The following is a 24,550-nucleotide window of genomic DNA, read 5'->3' as shown; positions in this document are numbered from 1 at the left end:
AAAGATCTGAGTGGATAAAAGGTCAATGAGTTAGCAGTGTGAAGTCAGTCAAAAAAAATCTAATGTAACATTGGGCTACATTGGAATAAATTGCTTCTAGGAATAGGAAAATTCTAGTCTCTAAAATGTCCTCATTAGACCACATCCAGAGTAATGTATTCATTTCTACCTGCCACAGTTAAAGAAGGACATTGATAATCTGGCGGTTATCAAGACTTATCAAGAAGAGTGGTGAGTGGCCTGGAATTCATATCAATACTTGTACTGATTGAAAGAAATGAACATGTTCGCCCTGGAGAAGTGTTGGGTTATAATTTTATCTATTTGCTTCTTTTCAAATATCTCTTCTCTAAGGTATGAATCTGGACTCATTCCTGATCATTCTGAAGGGTGAGGAGAATCAGAAATTTACACTTAGTAGTTTGGCTCCTTCCCATCAAATTGGGAATCAAATTGTTTACATTAAAAAAAGACCACAAATAGTGAATAGCTGGTAAACTCCAAGCCAATAGTTAAGAAGAAATTGGAGGAATTATCTAGATTACAATATACCAAAGAATATACCAAAGGGAATGATTCTTTAGTTGGAAGCAAGATGAGATCTCAGCTCAAAGAAAGGGAGAAAGAATATTCACTTAGAGGAGGTAGATTCTAGCAGACTTTAGAATTTCTATCTTTTTTTCCTAATATTTCTAACAAATACAGATGTGTGATAGTGCCAGCTTCCTCTTTGTGTCTACCATTACAAAGTTCTTCTCCATTTCTTGGATATACTCTGTTCACATATGTCTTGCCAAGAGTACCTGGAACCTTAGTCCTTTAACCAATTATGTAATATTGTGCTCAGCCTTCTCTCCACCAATCAGGAGTTATTTATTTATTTATTTTTTAATATACAAAGCAACAAGTTAAATACGCCAGATTTGAGTGAAAGTCTTGTTACTTATCTTTAACAGAATTTTCATAATTTTAACCTATGTGGTTGAAGAGAACCCTGAGGAGCGCTACATTTTGAAAATCAATTAACAATAAATACAATAAATTTAAATTCTCTATACTTTTCAGTCAATTGTATACTATAAGAATAGAGTTTTCTGCAGAATCAGTCCAATAAGAATTTGGTAATGTCATTGACAGAAATCCTAATGTTAACAGAAGTTAATAGAGAGGAAGGAATGGGGGAATATGATGGTCTCATTCTTGGAAATATCTAATTTGAGATGACTCTGGGACCTCCAGTTCAAAATAAATAATAGGCAGTTGGTGATGTGGGATTGAAGCTTGGGAAGAAACTAAGGGTTTTTATATAGATCTCTGATAAATATATAAAGATATATATATGTATATATATATATACACACAATTACACACAAATATGTGTATATATATATGTACATATATATTCACACACATATATGCATATGAATATGCATATACATATGGATTTCTTCCTCTGGAGCTATAGGAAGCTATTGTTGGGGAAACTTTCTCCACTAATTGACAATAATTCTGGGACTTATGAGTCTTTAGATAGTTGTGTGGGGCATTGAAAGATTAAGAGAATTGCTAGAATCTCTTAGTTTGTATATTTTAGAGGAAGCAATTGAATCTAGGTTTCCCTGATGCTAAAGTTGGTCTGTATCCACAAGGCTATCCTACCTCTTCACATATATACAAATTTGTATGTATGTATACTAATAATTTCTTTTCATTCCTTTTACTGTTTGTATTATTTTTTACATCTTTGATAATTTCCTAAGAATTCCATATCTTTCTTGTCCTTTTATCCTCAATGCCTATACTTCTTTAGCTAAAGCACAATTATAAGAGAACTGTTAGTCTGTTAGTAATGGAGATGACTATGAACTTAAATTTTTTTTCAAAATACATGCAAAGATAGTTTTCAATATTCATCCTTACAAAACCTTGTGTTGCAAATTTTTCTTCTTCTCTCCTTTCTTCCTCTCCTAGATAGTAAGCAATCTGATATAGGTTAAATGTGCAGTTCTAAACATATTTCCGTATTCGTATGCCTATGAATTTAATAAACCCAAGCCTGTCACTGGAGAGGACTTGATATCATCTGGGAGAGGGACTTAAAGAAGAACCGCAGTTCTGAGCTGTATTTGGGTTTAGAGCCTAGAAGTAGTGTGGCCCTTACCATATGCCTAGAAGAATCCTGTAATAATAAAAGTTTGATGGGTACTCTTGGAATTAAGCATTTTTATGTTTTTCACTTGTGTCAAGAGAACTGCAGAGTGTGAAATTACTTGGTATATACCTCAGTGAGATTGAATCTTATCCTGGGATTCCTTAATATTATAGTTAGTTTTAATTGTCCACTTGAATTAGCCATATGTTAGCTCACATGGAACAATGGAAAGGGCACTGAATTTAGAATGAGAGGACCTCATTTTTAATTTCTGGAGCTACTTGGTGCCTGAATAATGATCTTCTGCAAGTCATTTAATTTTTCTCCACCTGTTTCTTCATTTGTAAAATAAGGTGTTTGGACAATGTGGCCTCAAATGTCCATTCCTGCTCTAAGTCTGTGAGTCTGTTGTTTTCTTTTATATAGCTTTATTTGCTGCACTCTAATGCATCTTCTAAATTTAAGAAGCAGAAAGACACAGAAGGTGAAAAGACTTCTGTGTCATAATCAGTGAAGACAGAAGCAGGGCTAGCAATTTACCACAGACAAATACTATCTAGCCTTTGCTTTTTTGCCTTCTCTTCTTTTTTGACAGAAATGCTTTGTCCCTTAAGTTTTTTTTGAAAGTGATCTTGTATATATGATATATCACACACACACATACACACACACACACACACACACACACACACACCCCTATGATGATACTCTCCTTACTTAGCTTTTATTGTTGTCTTCCTTGTATCCTACATGATAGCAGATATAGTTGTTTTCCTGTTTCTTTTTTGAGTTGGGGCTGTAGGGGTGTAAAAGCTTTATGCATGAGAAGGAGGTTATAGCTCTTACAACAGATCAATGACATTTTGAAAAATTTGCTTCTAAAATTACTTGAGCACACAATTTGAGGCACTGTAATTGGTTTTTACTCCACAGGGGCCTTCATGGGGTCCAGGTAATAGTTTATAAAATAAACACAAAGATCAAAGTCATTTGAAATTCAGACTGATTTTCTATCTTTTTTTTTTGAAAGGGGGGGGAGTGATAGGAATGGGGGGGGGAGAATGAAGAAACCTTTGAAAACGCTTTCATTTAAGACCAGTTCCTGCCAGCAAGGGAAATTTAATCCACTCAAACCTCCAAACCATTGACTGTACAGTACATTTATTCATTAAAGTAATCAATCAACAGAAATAGGAATTTATATATATATATATATATATATATATATATATATATATATATATATATATAAAATGACAAAAATGATGAGTTCATAAAAATAGCTAGGAATTTTCATCCTTACTCATTCTCATTTCTTAGGTCAGCTGTCTGAAATTGTATTATTTTCTGTGGGGTTTCCATTTAGACTAGCTTTCTCCATTTTGTATGACTGTGAGAAAATGTAGCTACCCACTACTCCTTCCCATCCTGTAGTTCCTTTCTCTTTATCTGTCCTCTCTTCCTTCTGCCCTCTCTCCCTGGAGTGTGGTGGGGAGGGTGAAGAGGGGTACCCCACATGTATAGAGGCCTTAGGAGTTTAATTAAGAAGGCAGAGGAAACATCAGATCCTGCTGCCTGATCTTTAGGATCAAGCACAAAAAATCAACATCTGTGTATTTTGGAAGCTGGGATGCTGGTGTGTAGCCTGTATGTTAATGCATTCATAGATCAGTTCTGGCAACTGCTAGTGTTGCAGTTTGCTCCAGACCACAAGTGTGTCATGATCTATGCTTATTACTCCTTGTGCAGCCAGCTTTCCTATATCATGAAGAATACTTGCAAGAAAAGAAAGTCACTCATGGCCCTTGCCTATCATAAGTGGATGATAAGAAAAATCAACCAGGCTGCTGTCATTTTTTTCTGTCTATAAATAATGTAGATGATTTGCTTAGAATTTTTTTTTATAGATGGTTGACATGGAAAAATACCAGTTCTACATTTCAAGTAGAAAGGAAATGTTAATGTGAAACACTGCAAGGATTTGGATGTATTTGAAAGAATTGAACCGATATTCATTTGGTCTCTGAGAGGTCAAGTTATTTCTCATTTTAATATTTGAGCTGGAAATTCTCACTCTGAAATGTTCATACTCTTCCCTTGGTAATTGAAAATGCTTCTTTAGGATTCTGGTGTCACTGGGCTAGATGGAACCATGAGAACTCATTTAATATATTCCCTACTTTCAGACAGGGCCATGCATAAACCATTTTAGATTGATGAGAGTCAATTTCATTCTTTTACATATCCAAAGAACAACTCTATAATCTATTTCAATGTGTGACCATATTCACAGACTTACTCTTTTAGATCCTATTTTATACAAATGCATGGAACTTTTGCTAGGAACAGCAGTGCAGCAAAATGGATAGAAGGCTAGACTTGGAACAACTTTGTCATTTCCCTTAACTCCTTTCAGCCTCAGTTTTCTCTTCTGTATTATGGAATTAATAATTGTACTCCTTTAACAAGCTTATTGTGATGATGGGAGATAATTCATTTATAGCACTTCGTAAAACTTCCTTCTCTAGCTCATTTTTCAGATGAAGAAATCAAAGTTACCAGATTTGAACTCAAATCTTCCTACTTTAGCTTGGAATTCTGTTCATTGTACCACCTATCTGCCCATTGCTAAAACTTAAATGGAAATATGTATATATATATATATATATATATATATAAGCATTTATTAATGTTTTTATTGTGCCTTTGACACTTATTATTGCCACTTTCCTCATCTATAAAATGAGATTCATATTTATATATATGACTTTTAGATTTGCAAATACTTTATACATATAATCTTCAAAACTTTGTGAAATATGTACAATTCTTACTTTATAAGTGAGGAAATTGAAGGTGAAAAAAATTTAATTACTTTCCCAGGATCATATGGTTAGGAGTGATGGAGGAAGAATTTGAACCATTATCTGCCTGACTTTAGGACCAGCTATACCATACTGCTCTTTACATGAGAGACTCTTTTACCCTTTATACAAATATGCAAGACCATTGTTAGGAAGAGCAATGTGGAAAAATGAATAAAGTGTTAGATTTGAGGGACCCTGGGAAAATTACCTAGCTCCCATTTTACAGGAGAGGATAAATGATCTTAACTGAAATATCCATTGTCACACAGTATGTTTGGGGCTGGTATATAACATAAATACAGAGAATACTAGTTATATCATTACCATTAATTATTTGTAACATTTCCCCATACCTTATACAGAAGCAGTTGGTAAAGTGAAAGAATGCTGGGCTTGGAGTCAGATAAGCCCAAGTTCAAATTTAACCTCAGATATTTACTTAGCTGTATGTGCCTCAGTAAGTCATTTAACCTCTTTGCCTCAGTTTTACCAACCATAACTAATATACTGCATAGAACCTATTTCATAGAGTTATTGTGGGGATCAAAGGAGATAATATTATTTTAAAAGTTCTCAGCAAATATTAGGACAATATGAATGCTAAGCCCTTTCTTCTGAATAAGAAAAGGTTTGAAAAGCAAGATTTCACTATTCAGAAATGTTTGGAAATTTTAGACCTTATGTTCAAAACATGTGCTAACTATATTCCATAAGGCATCCCTCTCATCCTAAGGGTCCTCTGAGCTTAAAAAGACTGAATTCTGTCCTAGGGAGTTTGACCTCCAAAAGAAGAGATCAGGCTATTTTCACTGTCTCTAACTTACCATGATGCTACCTAGAATTATTTCAGGAAATTTTAAAATATTACTTAGCTTTGATTTGTGTCTAGACAAACTACTGCTTGTGCAAAGTAGTAAACTACAATTATGGGACAGTACTTTATTTCTTCTACCACAAATGAATTATTTAAAACACAAAAGTATCATAAGTTCCTCTTGACAAATACTTAAAACATGAAACAACTTTTCACTCATAACATAATTGCCTGGGAGAGTTAAGGACTTAAGGAAATCCATAAAATGATAAGAAAAAAAAAACAATTCAAAGACATGTTGGTTATATTTATTTTCCTAGGAGATAAACTTGAGAAACTTGTAGAATTGCTGATGAGATTTCACTTTTCTCTCAGTGTTCATTGCTTGAGCAGAAGATCTTAAGGCCCAGAACTTTAGGCTAGTAAGATGTGAATTCATGTGTCTGATAGTGACCTGAGAATCTTCACTTCCAAGAAGGATGTTGTTGAAAAGCACATACAACATGCTGTCTATCAGCTCTAAGAAAGTCCTGAGCTCAATAATATTCTTCTTAGAATTAGTGTTTGGCTAACTATATATATAGGGAAAGATCCATAAATTATATGTACTCATTGCTATCAATTAATCATATATCAAAAACATTTATTTAACACTATGTTTTGGGTACTGTGTTAATCTGGGATACAGAGAAAGACAAATCCCTGTTTTCAAAGAGCTGATAGTCTAATGGGGAGACAACATGCAAATATGACATGTACAAACAAGATATATCTATTTGCATATTATATCTTTAAATCATAACACTGAACAGATTTATATCTGTATTTATTTCTTATTCAAGAATGGATAGAGAGAGGAGGTATAATCTTATATCTCTTTTTTGGGGGCCATTTAGAAAATAAGTGTACTATCATGTTACACTACAACATAATACTAAAAGTACATTTTAGTGTTACAAATATAGACATTTATATTTTAAAGTAGATTAGACAGTGATTTTTTTAAACTTTTAATTGTTTGTTAATTTTCTGTTTACAATGTTGTAGCCACTGTGCATATTGTTTTCTTAGTTCTGCTTCATTCTGTATCAGTTCAAGGAAATCTTCTCATGATTTTCTATATTCATCATAGTCATAATTTCTTACACAGTGATATTATATTACATTCATGTACTATAGTTTGTTTAGCCATTTCCCAATTGATAAGCTCCTACTTTGTTTTCATTTCATAACATTAAATATGCTTTACAAACTTTTCTTGGAACATTACATGTGTTTTCAAATTTATTTGATATGTTGATCAGTTTTGATGGTTTCTTTCCTTTTATTCTTTTAAAATATTCTTTATTATATAAGATGGCTTTCTGGGAGGGGCATACAAGGGGAAATGTAGGTTCTATAAAAACAAAAGATCAATAAAATTTTGTTTTAAAAAAGTAATCATAACACTGAACAATTAAAGCCTACAAAAATAGATAATCTAAAATTTTTGTTTCAGTCAAGTATAGAAACAACCTTAGGAGCCACCTAATTCAATGCATACACTAAAATATGACATACCTGGTAAGCCAGTGGTCTTCCAGCCTCCACTTGAAGACAATTCAAGGAGGGGGAGCTCATAAGCTCTCAAGGCAGCTCATTTTACTTTTGAGCAGATTCAACTGTCAGGATGCTTTCCTTTACATCCAGTCTAAATTTGCCCATTCTCAGTTTCCCTTCATTGCTTCTACTTCAGCTCTCTGTAACCAAGCAGATCACAATATAATTCATAGGCTTGTATGATGACTATCATTTTCCATCTGAATATCATTTCCAGACGAAATTCTAGATCATAAAAATGAGGTTATTGAACCTGAGAAAATAGCTTCTGATTATCTTTTGATACTCATATGAAGACTTATTATTTTAGGGACTAGAATCTAAACTATTTTCCTCCTCCTTTGTTTATGATTATTACAACTTTTAATATTTCCTTCTTTGCTTATGACTACTACTTCTTTTAATATCTCACTATTTGTTTATCCTACCACTAAAGGGATGGGTAGAGGAAGCAAAAGAAGATGAAAGAAACCAATTATCAGGTGAAAGTTAGACATTCTATAGATAGAATAAATAACTTAAAAATTTTTAAAGTAAATTTTGAGTTGTGAAAATGAAATTTTCTATAAATGAAGTAAATCACAATTGGGTAAGATTTTTTTTTTGTAAAGTTAGTCAATATGATAAACTCACAACTAGAAAGGGACTTCTTGGAATTTGTTGCAATCTTTCTGAGACTAGTTAAGATCATTAGTTAGCTAGGTGGTATGGTGGATAATATGAATTCTAGTCAAGTTCAAATCCCATCGCAGACACTAGCTGTAAGAGTATGAGCAAGTTTGGCTCAGTTTCCTTAAGTGTAAAATGGGGACATTATAGCACTTATTTTGTATCAAGATCAAGTGAGATAACATGGATAGCATTTTGCAAGTCTTACAGTCCTATAAAAGTGCTAGCTATTACTGTGGTAGAAAAGCACAATTTTGGACACATAGTAGACATTCAATAAATGCTTATTGATTCAGTAATAGTTGATTCAGTGTAGATTATCCATAGTAGTTGATCAGTGGGGAGTTGTAATCCAAAGCAATGTTTATCTAATATTTTTAAGAACCACACCTTCCACTCCTTCCCCCATATCAGAAAAATGAATCGACTTATTTTGTCTTTATTTCTTTTGTTTCTTCCTCTCTTTGCTGAGATTTCATTTTAAAAATAGTGAAATAATTTAAAATATAATCATAAAGCAAAAAAGGAGCATAGGATGATAGATTTAGGGCTAGAAGGAATCTCAGAGGTCATTTAGTCAACCCCCAATTTTAGAGATGAGCACATTGAAGTCCTTAAAAGTTGAGTCATTTGTCCAGGTACTCACTTGTGTGAGTAAATACTAGAGTTAGATTTTAACCATAGGTTCTCTTTCTTGAAGTTCAACATATATCATGATATCTAAAAATTCATTGATAGATCTATATCTTGACTTTCTAGACCTATGCCTTGACTCTCCAAAAAGGTTAGAGATGATGCATCTGTAGTCAGAGGAAGGGCAAGGCAAGAGTTATTTACAGTAAGTGGTCATAGAATGGTCACTTCCTCATGTCGGGCAAGAGAGGGTGATGACAAAGGGTAGAGGGACAAAAATTAATTTGGGGACCTTCCTTATCATTGTCATCTTTGCCATGTTGGGCTTAGTCACTATGATTAGGCAAAAAGGATGGAGGTTTGAAGGTCCTTTTACATATACTGACCTTGGTCACTCATTTATGAAATTAAAAGGTGGAGGTCCCCTAGCACACTGTGATTAAATTTTATAAGTAAGCTTTATAATAAGCAAGTGAACTAATTGGTTGAAATTTAAAATTTTAGGGGGCCTAATATAAAAAAAGAATCTATTTTATCTAAATATCTCTAAATAAAAGATATGTAAAATATCTATTAATATTATTGATTAGACTAATTAAATGTGTATTAATTGACAAGTATAACAAAAATAATCACTACCCCTATGGAATCATACTAAATTGATGATTACTGATTTGAATAAAATAGGGGATGAAATAAAAATCATTTCACACAAAACTAAATGCATCCTCAGCAGATAACACACAGAAGTAGGCAGAAAATCAGCATGGGAGGGGTACCTGCAGGCATCTTGTTCCTTGGAGTTAAAACCAGGCAGTGTAGCAGGAGCAAAGTGGAGTGAGCTGAGTCCAATTTCTGCCCTCTGTTTAGAAAAGTATTGAGAGGAGTTTGCTCTTCCTCTCTCTGGCTCTTCAAATAGAGGGTAGAGGAGGCTTAGAGAGGTGATGTCTATCCAGTCTTGAGTTTAAAAGCATGGTGGTGAGTTTAGAAATGACATCATGTCTAGATTCATTTTTTTTTGTTTTCACTTGTAGAGGAAAGTGATTTAATTTTCACAATTACAATTTAAACCAAAAATAAAAGTCCTTGTTCTCTTCTACTAATAAGCAAAGTGTTTGGATAATCACAAACTAGTTAAATCATCCTTGAATTACTTTATATCATACTTATACATTAATACAAATATTTATAACATTTCAAGGTGGTGCAGTGGTTAGAGTGTTGGGCTTAGAGTCAGGAATACTTGAGTTCAAGTTTCATCTCAGATACCTACTAATTGTAGGACCCTGAGTACGTTATTTAACCTAAAATGAAATGGAGAAGGAAGTGGTGAACTACTCTAGTATCTTTGCAAAGGAGACATCAAATAATATCACAGAGACTCAGACATGAGTGAAACAACTGAACAAGAATGTTTCTAAGTCTTTAATACTTTCTTGCCCCGTTCCCCTCCTTCTTCCCTATAGGGTAAGATAAATGTCTATACTCAGGTATATGTGTGTGATTTTATATATATATATATATATATATATATATATATATATATATATCAACTTCTTTTCAATTTTGCAAAATCTAATTTTTAAGTTGTTATTTTCTTCAAGTCAATTCTTTTCTAACCTGTTGACTTTTTCCTTATAATTTTTTTTCATTGTTCTCATTTCTTTCTTCAATTTTTCTTCTATCTCTCTTACCTGATTTTAAAAATCCTTTTTGAGCTCTTCTAAGAGAACCTTTTGAGGTTGAGATCAATTCATATTTCCCTTTGAGGCTTCACATATGAGCATTTTGCCATCACTGTCTTCTTCTGGGTTTGTGTTACCTGTTGCCATGGTAGTTTTCTGTGGTTATGGCTCTTTTTGCTTTTTTTTTTTGTCATTTTTTTAAAAGCTGATCTCTGCTCTACACAAAGGAAACTGTCCCAAGCTTGGACAAGGGTCCCTCGCTGGCTTTCCATCTTGGTGTCCAGAGGTGCTACAGGCTTTCCCTCTATGCTGGGTTGGCCTGATCTTGTCTTGCCTGTTGTGCCAGCATTTGAGGCTTTCATTTTGCTTTCTGTGCTTGGGTTGGAGGTCTCACAGATGGCCTACAGCCTGCTGAGCCAGGAGTGAGACACCGGCTGCTGGTCTGGGCTTTGGCTAAGAGTCCCCACTAGATTCTTCACATCATGCCTGTTCTGGCTGCTCTCCCCTTTTACTCATAAGATAGACCTTTCCTGAAGTCCTTCTTCTAGATTTTAAACTGGAAAATTGTTTCACTCTGAATTTTGTGGGTTCTGTTACGCCAAAATCCTTTAGAGGACTGATTTAGTGTTGTTTCTGAAGGAAACTGGGGAGGGTTCAAGCAACATCCTGCTCTCCTATCTTGGCTCTGCTATCTTGGCTCTGTCCCTTCTCATATTTTCAAACTTTACAGCAGCTTAATTTATAACATTTTTTACTAGTTTAACATTTTTATTCTTCTTTCTGCTACAATATAATAATGTTATTATATACCAAACTTATATCCAAAAATGGAAGTTACTCTAAATATATAATAAAAGGAACATGTAAAGAAGACACTGATTTTATTTCTTTATGATCATTGCTGTTTTTATTTTTGTCATGGTCCAGTTTCTTAAACTATGATAATTTGAATGTTGCATTAATATCTACATGGAATCATTCAGAGTCACTGTAGACTTACAGATTTTCAGGCTGGTAAGGGACTTCATAGCTTGTCTAGTACAGACACTTGAGCAGTAATAACCTCTGAAATATCTCTGAAAAGAAGATATGCAATTTCAACTTGAAGACCTCCACTGAGGCATCCATTCTGCTTTTAGATAGCTCTAAGTTTTAGGACATTTTCTCTTATAGCTAACTTAAATGTGCCTCTCTTCCATGCCTATTGAATGCTTTTTGTTCTGACTCTGGTCGAAACACAAAATTTTAGATGAGGTTTGACTAGGAATGAGCATAATAAGACTATATTTCTCCCATTCTTGACCCAATGTTTCCATAAATAGTGTAAAATATTATTAGACATGTGAACTGCTGCTTAGCCATGTCTCCTCTTATCCTAAATCTGTGGAATTAATTTTTTGAACACAAATATAGAAGTTTCCATTGATTACTTTTCAATTTCTTCTCATTTGGTTTAGCTCATTGCTCTGCTTTAAGATCTGGTTATTTCCACCTTTATGTTATTTCTGACCATCAATTAATTTAGAAAAATACCATGTACTTTTAATTGATAAAATGTTTAACAAGTCAGGGTAGTGGACATTTTATTATAAACTTTGCAGGTTGATTTGATTCATTATTCACCACTCTTTGGATCTTTGGATCAGTCATTCAATCAGTTCTGAATCCACCTTTTAAGATACTCATTTAGTTCACATATTTCCATATTATTTGCAACAACACCATGGAAGACTTTGTAAACTACTTTACTGTAACACAGGCATGTTCTAATTATAACTTGTGAATCCATAAAATGCCCTAATTTTTAATATGGTCTCAGATCTATTCAGTGAATTGAAATTCATTCATGAGACATGGAATCCATGAATTCCATTTAGTCTTATTATGCCTAATGCCTTTTGAAAGTTTATATTGCAATAAAACATTAGGGAATTCATTTTCTCAAAACTGTTTCTAAGTTTGCATTTAAAAATGACAAACATTCTACTCTCATATGTGCAAATTTAAAAAAAACATTGAAGCCATTTTGGAAATTTGACCCAAGGGCAAGGTTTTGGGGAAAAAAAACTTTTTACTAGTTTACCATTAAGTAGTGTGGTTTTTAATTTTAACTGTGGAATATAGAATTGAACCAAACACTTTTATTAATCTTTCTCCCATGGTTACCTCACAGGCATTTTATTAGAGTACAGTACAGTGTGGGAAAACAGAACATCCACCCAATCAGTTTAATACTGAATTATATTTATATAGTTCTTTAATATTTACAAAAGTTTTTTTCACAATAGCTTGGTAAGTACGAGTACTATTATTCCTATTTTATAGATGAGGAAGCTGAGGAATAGAATGGTTAAGTGATTGGGTACAGTATCTGACATGTAATAAGTACTTGATAAATATTAGTGGACTAATTTATTGACCAAGTTCACACTGCTAAGTGTCAGGGCCAGGTTTGGAACCCAGTCAATATCTCTGGATTCTAAATCTACTAATTCTTTACACTAATATATTGCTTATCTTGACTGTATAATTCCATATATTCTTTGTTTTGTGTTTGTTTTTTGTGAAGCAGTTAGGGTTAAGTGACTTGCTTAGGGTGACACAGCTACTTAGTACCTGCATATATTCTCTGTTGTGATGATTAAAAAGATTAGAGAGACTGTTTCTGGGTAATTTAATCATTTTATTAAATAAGGCTAGCTAAAGCTAAATAAGCCTTATTAAGAAAAGGATGCTTATTTGGTTATTTCTCTTAGACTAAAGACAATATAGTAATGTGCTCACAGTATATTATATATATATATATATATATGTAGGTTTTCTATGAGGGGCTACAAGTGACATCATGTTACCTGGGAACAGAGAATTATCTTAGACTCCCTTCTGCCCTAGCCTTAGTTTATCTAGACAAAATGATGTGTCTTCATTCAAGCTTGTTATCAAGTGTAGATGCAAGCTCCTGATTATGTTCAACATTCCTCTTATTAAGGATATGGACAGGGCTAATTCTAGAAATTTGCTTTTAAGGTTCTTCTACTCTACCTTTTCATACTACTTATCCATTTTGTAATGTCCTTCTCCACCGCATAGAGAATCAAGACTCTCTGCTTTTCCCTTCCTTAGTGTGGGATTCACTCTTTATGGATGAAAATAAATGTTCTGTTGTGGGTGAGGGGTTGGGTGGAGTTGGTGAGAAGCCAGAGAGCTCCAGTCTTACTTATTCCTTTTTGAGACTCTTGAAAGTCATTGCTCTTTGGGGCTGTGCCAATGGTAGTTTTCTTCCCGGGATATCTAGCTTTCACTTCTAGAGAGATTGTGGAAGAGGCCAACCCCATCACAAGCTGCTGAAAGAAAAGATTCTGGGAAGAGACAGGACACTCAAGCAGTGTCCAACATGTCCCTCTTCCCTGCTTGCTGCTTTAGAGACTTCAGGAATTTTCCTTTTAGGTAAAATCTAAGACACTCAATTGAATTGTGCTTTCTCATTACCAATGGAAGAGTTCCATGGATTTTTTTTTTTTGGTCTGAAATTTCCCAGTGTAGACCTCTGATTTTTGTTTTGTTACTGAAAATGGATTTCTTTTTTATTCTCTATGTTAATTGTTATTCTCTATTGTTAATTGTTGAAGTGATTGATATATGATGGAAAGGGGGTCAAGCCTAACATGTAGAGCTTGAGGTTCTCCTTACCACCCCTCCCAAATGAAAAAGGCAGCAGAAGTTAGATGGAAACTGATTATATATTTTAGATTTACAATTTATAAGGGAGAAATTAGATCTATTTCTAGCCCTGTGTCCCCTCTCTCAGAAGAGAAAAGAATGATTGTCTCTGGCTCCAACTTCTAGCTTCCTCAAAGTCTCATTGGAAAAGGGTGGGAGGAGAAGAGAGTAGAGATGTCTGTTCTGCCTCCCTTTGAACACAAGGACAGCTCTCTTCCTCACACATCCCAGTTCCATACCTTCTAATCAGTTCCTCAGCGAGGCTTTTCTAGCTAATTCCTGGACAGCCTTTCCTTCACAGAAAACAATGACTAACTCTGGATTTATTCCAACATGGCATAGTAGAACGAGCAGTAGATTTGAAGAGATAGAATATAGTTCAAATTTTGCCTTTGTTACTTACTGTGTACTTGAGCAAATTCCTTAACCTTTCTGGGTCTCAGTTTTCTTCCATTTTGAAATCTTTGTGGGAAAATAAAGAACCCTACTCCAATCACATTTCATGTTTGTTAAGTTCAAAATTTAAAAATCAACACCCAATAAATTCAACCTTTTCTTTCTTTCTTTCTTTCTTTCTTTCTTTCTTTCTTTCTTTCTTTCTTTCTTTCTTTCTTTCTTTAACATTTTTGGGGGATGGAATTGAAGCAATTAGGGTTAAATGACTTGTCCAGGGTCACACAGCTAATAAGTGAGACTGAATTTGAATTCAAGTCCTCCTCAGTTGAGGGCTGGTACTCCATCCACTGTATCATCTAGCTGCCCTTCTACCCTTTCTTAAAAGCTTCACTCAAGCTTCACTTGTTTTATGAAGCTTTTCTTGATGATTCCAGCCAATATTTTCTGTCTGCTTGGCTAGCATTTATATTTGAGTAATCACAGTTCAACATTTAACTATATGTATTTTCAAATTATTTTCTAACTGGTTTTCGTGTGCTAATCTCAATTCCCCTATTGATTTGAAAGATTCTCAAGGAAGTTTCTTGCACTTCTATATTCCCATACTGCAGAGTGCATATTAGGCATTCAGTCAGTATTTATCAATGGACTGATAAATAACAACAACGACAGATTGGATGCCAGACTCCTTTAGTTAATAGGTCTGAGCCTATTTGATCTTACATCTTCCAGGTATTCACTTCCAGATATTCATATAGCAGCTTGTATAGTTTTCTAGGAGATAAGTGGCACTTGTGTGTCAGAAAGGTAAGGTAATGGGTATGGTAGGAAAAAATTGGGCTTAGAGGAAAGAAGACCTGTATTCGATTTTAAACTTTTATGCCTACTGTTCTTTCTTTTTTTCAAACTTAAAAATTTAATGAATAAGCATTTATTTTCTCTGTTTCCAACTTCTGCCCCTTCAATGGGGAAAATCCTCCTTCCTCCACAGTCTTTATAACAAATATACATAGTCATAAACACAAACAATTCCCACATCGATCATGTCCCAAAAATGTATGTCACATTCAGGACACTTCTTTGTCGGGAGATAGGTAACATGATTCTTCTTTGGTCCTCTGGAATAGTTATAAATAGATATCCTAGGACTTTGGATAAGGCATTTATGGCCTTCCATTGTTTGGCCTTCTTTCCCAGATTTATTTCACTCTAATCTACTTTACACATTCCTTATTCTAGCTAACTGATAATGCAAGCTCACCATATTTTGATCATATCCTGTGTTCCTCATCTGAGCTAGGATGGGGTGGAGACAGAACCCTCAAAACCTTCCTTATTTGCATATAGTTATATTTTAGACTTTTTCTGGTTTTGCTGATTTTACTATGTCAATTCATATAAATCTTGCCATATTTCTTTATATCATTCACAATCAAAATTTCTTAGAGACTGGGTCATTTTTCCACTTCTGCATCCCCTGGTGCCCAGGACAGTGCAATGAATGAATAAAAATGCATACATAACCTCTATGAACTTCAGTTTCCATCTTTCAAATGGGGCTAGTATATTAGTGCTACCTGCCTCCCAGAGGTGTTGTAAAGAAAGTGAATTCTAAATTATAAAGCATGCACTCTGTGGCGCAAATCATTTAAAGAACAGTTAGAAAATAACTCATTTTGATCAGTTATTTGCTCAGGCTGTTTTCTGTTAACTGACCAGCTGAGGTCAGTATGGGACTGTGAATTAAGAACTTTCTTTTCTCCCAGAATTCAGAAAATCAGAACATTGTTGTTAGAGAATAGGAAATGATCCTCTCCCTTCCAGCTCCCCCTGGCCTGTATAGTTTATAAAATTGAGAACTAACTGACGGATATAATTTTGATGGAGATTTACCTGTAGGCAAGACTGCAATCAAACCCATACTGTTAAGGAGAGGGTGAGTGAGATAATGAATATGATTGTCTGAGCTTAGCAAAAGGAGAGAGTCAAGCTAATAATACATCAATTTCCTTTTTTCCCTCTGATGTGCCCTCATTTCTGTCTTGTTATGTACATGCTAACTTGAGATGATAAAGGACTGATTAATCTGTTACTAGATTATCCAAATATCTAATTTTTCCTCTTCCTTCTCTTTACCTACTTTTTTGTCTGTTTCAACTATTTATTACAGCTTCTTCCAAAAGAAAAGTGAGCCTCAGATCTGACAGATTACTCTCCTTTTAGCTTCTTCAACTTCAAAAGATCTGTGGTTTTATCTACTGGTATACTTCCTAAGTCCTCAGTACCTTAGTAAGTCTAGTTTCTGAGCTATTATGGGAACAAACAAATGAATCAATGAATAAACAAAGGATCAAATGATTGAAGAAATTTATGAAAATAATTTAAAAGAAAATCTGGACCCAGTACCCATCTCTTTCCAAGATGAACTAGGATAGACCACTGAGGACATTTCATTTCTGGGCTTAGACTTTCAGTATTTTCAGCTTTCTGTGACTTTCCAGACCTTTTTCTTTGTTGGAATCGTCCCTGAGAACCCAGAGTCACCTCAATATCTCTAGGGAAGATTTGAAATAGGACGGTAGCGGAGGCCCTATTTAAGTAGAGATGGGATGGTATTGTTCTAAAATTAAAGGGCCTGGGTTTGAATCCTGGTCTGCTATTACTTTCTTTGTGACCTTGGGCAAGATAATAAACTTCTCAGGTCTAAAGGTCCACAACTTCAAAATGATCAATGTATAATCCCCCTTTAGAAGCAAACAAAGGAAAAAAAAAAAACACTCCAAAACCAATTTGATAGGGGAGAAGGTTGAAGTTAAGACCTAAGTTGGGGTTTGGGAATTATCTATAGTTTTAATAAGTTACAGTTAGGTTTCAAGCCCTCACAGCACAGAAAGGAAATGTTTGGTGACAGCACAAGGGGCAGAGCTAGCACATTTAATACTGATAGCAACAACTTTAGTCTGAGATGCTTGAGGCAGTTTATAATTTACTGTATTGTACAGTATAGTCTGGTCCATAATTGCAGGGTGATTGCCCCAGTGGTTATTGTTTCTAACAGTAAGTGCATTCATATCATGTCATTCAAGTAACAGTTCCTTTTCCAATAAACAAACCCTCTTTCTCCTGTGTTCTTGTCCTCTAGCCTTAGCTTGTTAAGGAAATAGCAAGACAGGAAAGCTTACCTTATCTTGTGAATAGTCCCTGAGGGTCTGGTTCTATCTTAATGACGTACACAGCATGCATATCATTTTATTAGGGTATGACTGATATACAGCCTAGCACTGGACAATGAGACCACAGAATAAAAAGTGAGTGCAAGTGACTAAAGACTTAATTTTGTTTGAAGGATATATTGAAATGTTAGAGGATTTGTCCTTCTTCCTACAGGTCCAGAACACATAGGAGGAGAGACAGAAGACCCAGGTCAATAATAAGTAGCACAAGTTAAAAATTAAAGATGTTGAGCCAAAAGACCTCCTCAAATATATTATAACTACATATTACTTAGTTGTATACCATTGCTATTAAAAAAAATCCAGAGTTGGATGTGTCCAGTAAAATACTAAACCCTTTATTTCACTGGTAGAAGAAACTTTCTTGGACAAGGCAAGATGGCTCCTTTTTCACAACTTATCATTAGAGTTTCTTCTGGATTGGGACAGATACCATTTTTTCCCTTCATTGAGCTCTGATGAACAATAAATGAAAGAGTAGCTAGGGGAAACCTCTGTGAACAAAGATAGGTCATAAAGTTCAGGAGAAAGAACTAGATGAGAAACTGGAGCATTGTTTGGTGTCAAGGTTTAGCCATGATGTTGCTATCATTGAGACTTTGGTCATTACTGAGTCATGTTCTCCTCTGTTAAAATTAGGAGATTTGAACCAGATCATTACTAAGGACCCTTTTAGATTTAAATCCTATGGTACAGAAAAATTAAAAGAAATATCATTGGGAACTTCAGAAAGAAAGAAAAGATTGAAGAAGGAATAAAATGAGAAGATAATTTAATATCACAAGAAGTAGCCTCTCAATCTTATTTTTCCCCACTGGTTTCTGTCATTTTTCTTTTTCTTTTTCTTTTTCTTTTTTTTTTTTTTTTTTTTTACTGGATTAGAGATGCTGGGAAAAAACCCTTTATTCATGATTTTAAACATCACTGAAGGAAATGTTTGGTGCTTAGTGACCTGAATTACACATTTCTGAATACTTTGGAAAATTATTTAGGAATCAGTGGTTCTTTCATGAACAGGACTTGCTTTTGGCGAAATTATGAAGGAGCTGGTTTGTTTTCAGCCACTCATACTTTCTTCTGGACTTTTCCTCCCTTAAAGCTTCCCCCTCTACATAAAACAAGCACTCAGTGACTTCACATCTTTTCCTTTTCTCCAATTAAAACCTGCTTTTAGGAAAGGACCAAACACTTCTTCCCATTGAGGTGTAAATGGATGACTTCCACAGAGTAGTTGAGTTTTACACTTGTTTTGTTTGTTTGTTTTTTTACATTGCTATTGGGAAAATAATATCCTCCTAATTTTGACATTTTAAGCTGAGCACAAGCTAGCTTTGTAAGTTTCTTATATATTACTCCCCTTCACATAGTCTATATGGTCCAGACAAATTGTCTTTCTTGTTCTCCCTATAACATACTCCCTTCTCATCTCTCCCTCTTAAAATCCTAGTTTCTTTCAAAACTCAGGTCAAATGCCCATTTCCTAATTCCCCCTAGTTTCTTCCGCTGCTCAAATTCTTTATTTTTTATACATTTAGTTTATTTATATTTATATGTATATGGAGACTGGCCAATTAGGGCTTGGGAGAATTCACAGGGGACCCAATGTGAATGTTTAGTGACTCTATTGGTATGAAATGGAGGTGGCTAACTATCCTCTTCAGAAAGAAGGTATTCTTGTTTTGCATTACTTAAAAATCTTAAAAACAAATGTAAAAATTGTTTTGGATGTAACTGGGGAAAATATTAAATAAATAAATTAATTAGAAAGAAGGTATTCCATTACTTTTTCCTTCCCACTTATTGTGAAATTGAAGAAAAAGGCTTTTGGTTGGCTGTTGAGCTGAAACCCATAGTGCCTATTTAAACTCCAATAGAAATAAATTGCTCTTTCCCTGTAAGGTATAAAGATCACTTTCCAAGTGCCAGAGGGCTGATGGAGGAATGAATGTCCTACACAGGGGAGCATGTGGCAGCCTAGGCAAGCCTTTTGCTGGGGTAAGTTTGCCTCCTATAGGTGTCTTCTTTCCTTGGTACAGAAATGAAAATAAACTGATTTCTTATTCAGCATCTTTGTAACTTCTTAGTTCTGGTGCAGTGAGCTAACCAAAAAAACCCATTTCTTTATGTCACAGTAAGCAGACAACAAACAGAGGATACCCAACTATGCACTGAATTGGAGAATCTGAAGTGAAGTGACTCCTTCACTCCAAATCATTGAGTATTTCCAGAAGCAGGTTCACCAAACATCAATTATTGGCCTGTTTACCTTTACAGAAGTATGTTATCTCCCTCTCTAGAATGTAGGTTTCTTGGTGAATTCATTTTTGTCTTTGTGTCTTCAGTGATTGGCTCATAATAAGTGTTTAACAATTCATATTGTTAAGGTTCAGAAGGAACCTTAAAAGGTTGGGCTTGCAGACTGATGTTATGAGATGTCTCAAAAGAATTTGCAGGCTTGAACCCATATCCAAGACAAGGGGCAAAGTTTATTGTAATTGTAATGCCAATTGAAGCAGGCTAAGTTCTAAAAGAATTTAGTAAAGAATCAAGAGCAAGAAGACATATGAGACAATTAGACCAGAGCTTCATCCAGAGCTATCTGTCAATTTGATGGCTTTCAGGTAGGTCTGAGGAGTGGTCCACTCACCACTCTCCCAGGAACCTGGCCACCACTGACCAACAGAACATTCATCTGTCAGTCAGCAATGTTTGCAGGACTACTCCATGGCCAGAAGACTCCAGAATCTGACAGATTGTCAGAACAATAGCATTCCAAAGTTAGAGGGTCTCAGGATCACTGATAAATCTTCCCTAAAGTCTAAGGGAAGAAATACGATTATATTCTTACGCCACAAGACTTTTACAATCATTTGAAGGACAGATTGTCAGAACAGAAGCACTCCAAGGTGGGGGGGGGACCTCCTTACTGCTGTTTCCCCTAGAAGCTATACTCGCATCAATATGGACTCAATAATTATTTGAATCTTAAAAGAAAATTCTGAACAGTAGAATCTTAGGCATTAGTTACAGGCTAGAAAGATATTGTGTGTGTGTGTGTGTGTGTGTGTGTGTGTCTTTTTAGACTCTAAAATTAGACTTCTTAGATGGTTGCTTTTGTTTTGATATATAAATGTAACTACTATTATTATGACAGTTTATACTCTGCTCAAGAGGAAGTTTACTTAAATAATTTTACTTTTCTAAATGATTGTGCAATACTTAATCCCTCCCCAGCTCTTGCATGTTTTTAGGGAAATGTTTAATTCCACTTTAATTCCATAGCTGGGCACAGAGGAGACCCTGAGTATCTGTTGAATTCCAAGGAATGATATATTATGCATTATGACTTGCAGCACTGCTCTCTCCTTACTTACTCTTCCTCATTTCCCATTTTTAAACATGTAATAGATGGTAAGATGATCCCTGTATGTTAGGATACAAAACTGCATTTTTAAAGCCTCACCCTGCTAACAATAAAGAGAGATTTATAACACATTTTCTCATATTTCATTTATGCCCAGTCTTATTCCCATTATCATGTACTGTAATTCATTTTATTTAAGTGAAAAATATTGCTATTTCATAGATGCAAACATAAAAAAGATTTTTCTTATTTAAAAGAATTTTCCCTATCTCTTTCTCATTTTTTTTATTGGATGTTAACACCAGTCTGTATGATTCTAGCCACCAGGCAATGTCTGCCACACACACAGAGAAAAGAACAGTGACTTATATTTATGTTATAGCACAGACTTGGTTAATATTGTCTGCACAACTGTGTGTTTGTCACGAGGTGAGCCAAATGTGATGTGAGGTTTGGGGAGAGAATGTACTGCACAGTGAACTACCACCAAATACAATTACTTTAAATTTAACCAGAAGTTTAATCAATAAAAATATCAGCCATTAAATTTGCTGCGCTCTCTTTATCTTGTAAGGTGGCTGCCTTGTTTCTCTGGTTCTGCTTTTCAGATGTCTCCTATCATCTTAGAGTGGTAGGCAGTCTCCTGTAGTGCAGTTTATGGCTCCAGGCTTTTAGCTTTTGCTTTTGGATAACTTAGAATTATAAGTGACTTACATGCATCTGTGACCTTCTCTTTTACTCACAATTTTAGGGACCACAACTTGGTGCATTGGCCAGAGGGATGAGTTTGAGATCAGATACTTGTGTTTAAAATCTCATCTCTGTCACTTACTAACTCAGTGATCTTAGATAAGTCATATGTTTCTATGGACCTTCGTTTCTTTATCTTTAAAATGAGGGGATTGGTCTCCATTATTCCTTCTAGTTCTAAGTCCATTATTAAAAGAAGATGGTTATGGAGAAAAAATAACTACCTTCTTTAGTCCTTAGTAGATACTTTAATACATATTTATTGCCTTAAATTGTAAGTAAAAGGGCCAATAGAATGGGATGATATGCTGGTAAATATTTATTAACCAGCTTTCTGAAAAAAGATATTTTGTAAAACACACTTTTAACTTTAATCTGTATTACTAACATTTTTTCCTTCATTTTCTTTTCTAGACATTCAATAAAATCCTTCAACAAGGCTTGATGAGTCAGTTTGAGCTGGATTTAATATACTGGAAGAACATTTCCAGATTTTTCCATTCCTCTGAAACCCAAGCATGGCTTTCTTTGACAAATTTGCAAAAGCCTGAACTTTGAATTGGGAATATCCTTAATATAAAATTGAGATATTTTCTCCCAGAGCCTTGATCACATATTAAAGCTTCCACATATCTGTTTCACTGTGTATTATAGTTCTTGTATATTTAATTTCCTATATTTTTCAACTCATTCTTTGGATAGTCATATGATATTTGGATTGACTTGTTAGAATTTTCCAATGAGAATTAGAGCCATTTGTGGAGATAGTTATAGCCCACATTTATATGATGTTTTAAGATTTATAAAGTGATTAATAAACATTATCTTATCTGACATTCATCACAAACCTCTTAAATAAATAGTGTAATGCTTTACCAGAGGACAGTTTTATTTCTATCTTTATGACATTGGAAAGATCACTGGACTTGAATTTGGAGAGATCTGAGTTCAAATCTTGCCTTTGATACCTACCAGCTCTGTGACTAGGAGCAAATCACTACCCCTCTGAGCATAGGTTTCTTTATCTATAAAATGGGAATAAAAATAGTTGTGTAATTATCATTAGATTGTAACCTCTTTTTTAAAAAAATAGTCAATAAAATTTTATTTTTAATGGTTCTTTATTTTTCCAAATACATGCAAAGATAGTTTTCAACATTCACCTTTGTAAAATCTTGTGCTCCAAATTTTTTTTTCCTTTTCCCCTCCCCCCTAAACAGCAAGCAATCTTGTAGAGGTTAAACATATGCAATTCTAAACATATTTCTATATTCGTCATACTGCGCAAGAAAAATCAGATCAAAAGGGAAAACACTACAAGAAAGAAAAAGACACAAGCAAACAACAAAAAGGTGAAAACTATGCTTTGATCCATATTCAGTTTCCATAGTTCTCTCTCAGCATGTGGATGGCACTTTCCATCACAAGTTTATTGGAATTGCTTTGAATAACCACATATTGAAAAATCAAGTCCATCAAGATTGCAACCTTTTTGAGGGCAGGGACAGGCTTTTGTCTCTTTTTGTATCTTCTGTGCTTAGCACAGCATTTAAATGTAGAAGGGGCCTAATAAATATTTATTAATTGATAAGCTCTTATAAGGATAAAATGAGATAATATATACAATGTACATTGCAAACCTTAAAGTACTATAGGCAATCTATATATCATTTTCTAGTTTGAGTGTACTTTTTAAGGAGTTGAGGTTCTTCTTTATAAGGGAGCATGCTCCACTGGTCTCCACAGGGAACATTTTCTTTCACGTCTTATTCTGTAAGTATGAAATATATCATTACTTCAGTAAAATCTCATTTTCATGGAATGGATTGGAATCCAAAGTCATTCTGCCAATTAGATTTTATAGGATAAAAATCCGAAGTTGGCAATTTACACTTAAAGTTTTATTGAAAAAATACTCTTCAGTTTGACAAATAATGAAAGAAAATATCATTGTCCCTCCTTTAAAATGAATTAGGACATACAAAACCTTTAAACAATGAAACAAAAGGCTCATAAACAGCATTTAAATCCCTTTTACTAGCCAGCAAATGGTGCTATGCCCAAATGGGATTTTACCCTATCTCACTTTTCCAGATGGGAGGAAGAATGGAGGACGCGGAATCTGAGGGCTGTGCCCAGTCAAACTCTGTGTAGGAGCAGATCTGTTGACAAAAAATCTGAGCAAGATGAGGATATCAAAGCAGAATGAAAATAGTCAAGTCAATGCAACATACATTTACTTATCAAATGCCTATTATGTGCAAGGTACTGGGATTACAAGCTAGGGATCCAGAAGGAAAGTTGCACTTAGGAGATCAAGCCCCTTAGACTTCTTCAGGATCTTGCACCTGCCCACCTTATCTACCTCCTCCCCCCTTTTTTTCAGCTTCCCATCTCAGTCCTCATTAAGCACAGCAGGAGATGAGCTAACTGATTCCCCCTTGCAGAAGAATTAACTTGTTACATTCTGCTAAATGAATAATTAGTTTGTCATGAAATTTAGCAGCTGGATAGTTTGCTATAAGATGTTGATTGCTTGCTGGTCACGCTTTGGGCATGAGCACTGATGTATTGCATGGAACGAATCTGAGTAAGGTCTCTAAATTCTTAAACTTCACAAATTTGACCTGGAGATTTCTTTAGTAAAAAAAACTGTGGCATCAGGTCA

The 24,550-nt window shown here is 34.6% G+C and overlaps 1 long non-coding RNA gene across 3 annotated transcripts in view; it reads left to right on the top strand.

The window, feature by feature from the left end:
- Window positions 1-22,523, top strand: part of LOC116420644 — a 40,196-nt gene extending 17,673 nt beyond the window's left edge. Inside the window, exons 2-4 of one of the 3 annotated variants that reach the window (XR_004231026.1) lie at window positions 19,668-19,763; window positions 19,901-20,068; window positions 22,297-22,523. This is a non-coding gene — a long non-coding RNA (uncharacterized LOC116420644). The remainder of the gene's footprint in view (window positions 1-19,667; window positions 19,764-19,900; window positions 20,069-22,296) is intronic. The other 2 variants (XR_004231027.1, XR_004231025.1) reach the window with 2 other exon arrangements.
- Window positions 22,524-24,550: the final 2,027 nt, after the last annotated feature.

Source organism: Sarcophilus harrisii, chromosome 1 (assembly GCF_902635505.1).
Source record: "Sarcophilus harrisii chromosome 1, mSarHar1.11, whole genome shotgun sequence".
NCBI classification, from domain to species: Eukaryota; Metazoa; Chordata; class Mammalia; order Dasyuromorphia; family Dasyuridae; genus Sarcophilus; species Sarcophilus harrisii.
Note: the sequence above shows the minus strand (reverse complement) of the source record. Positions and strands in the feature narration are given on the sequence as shown.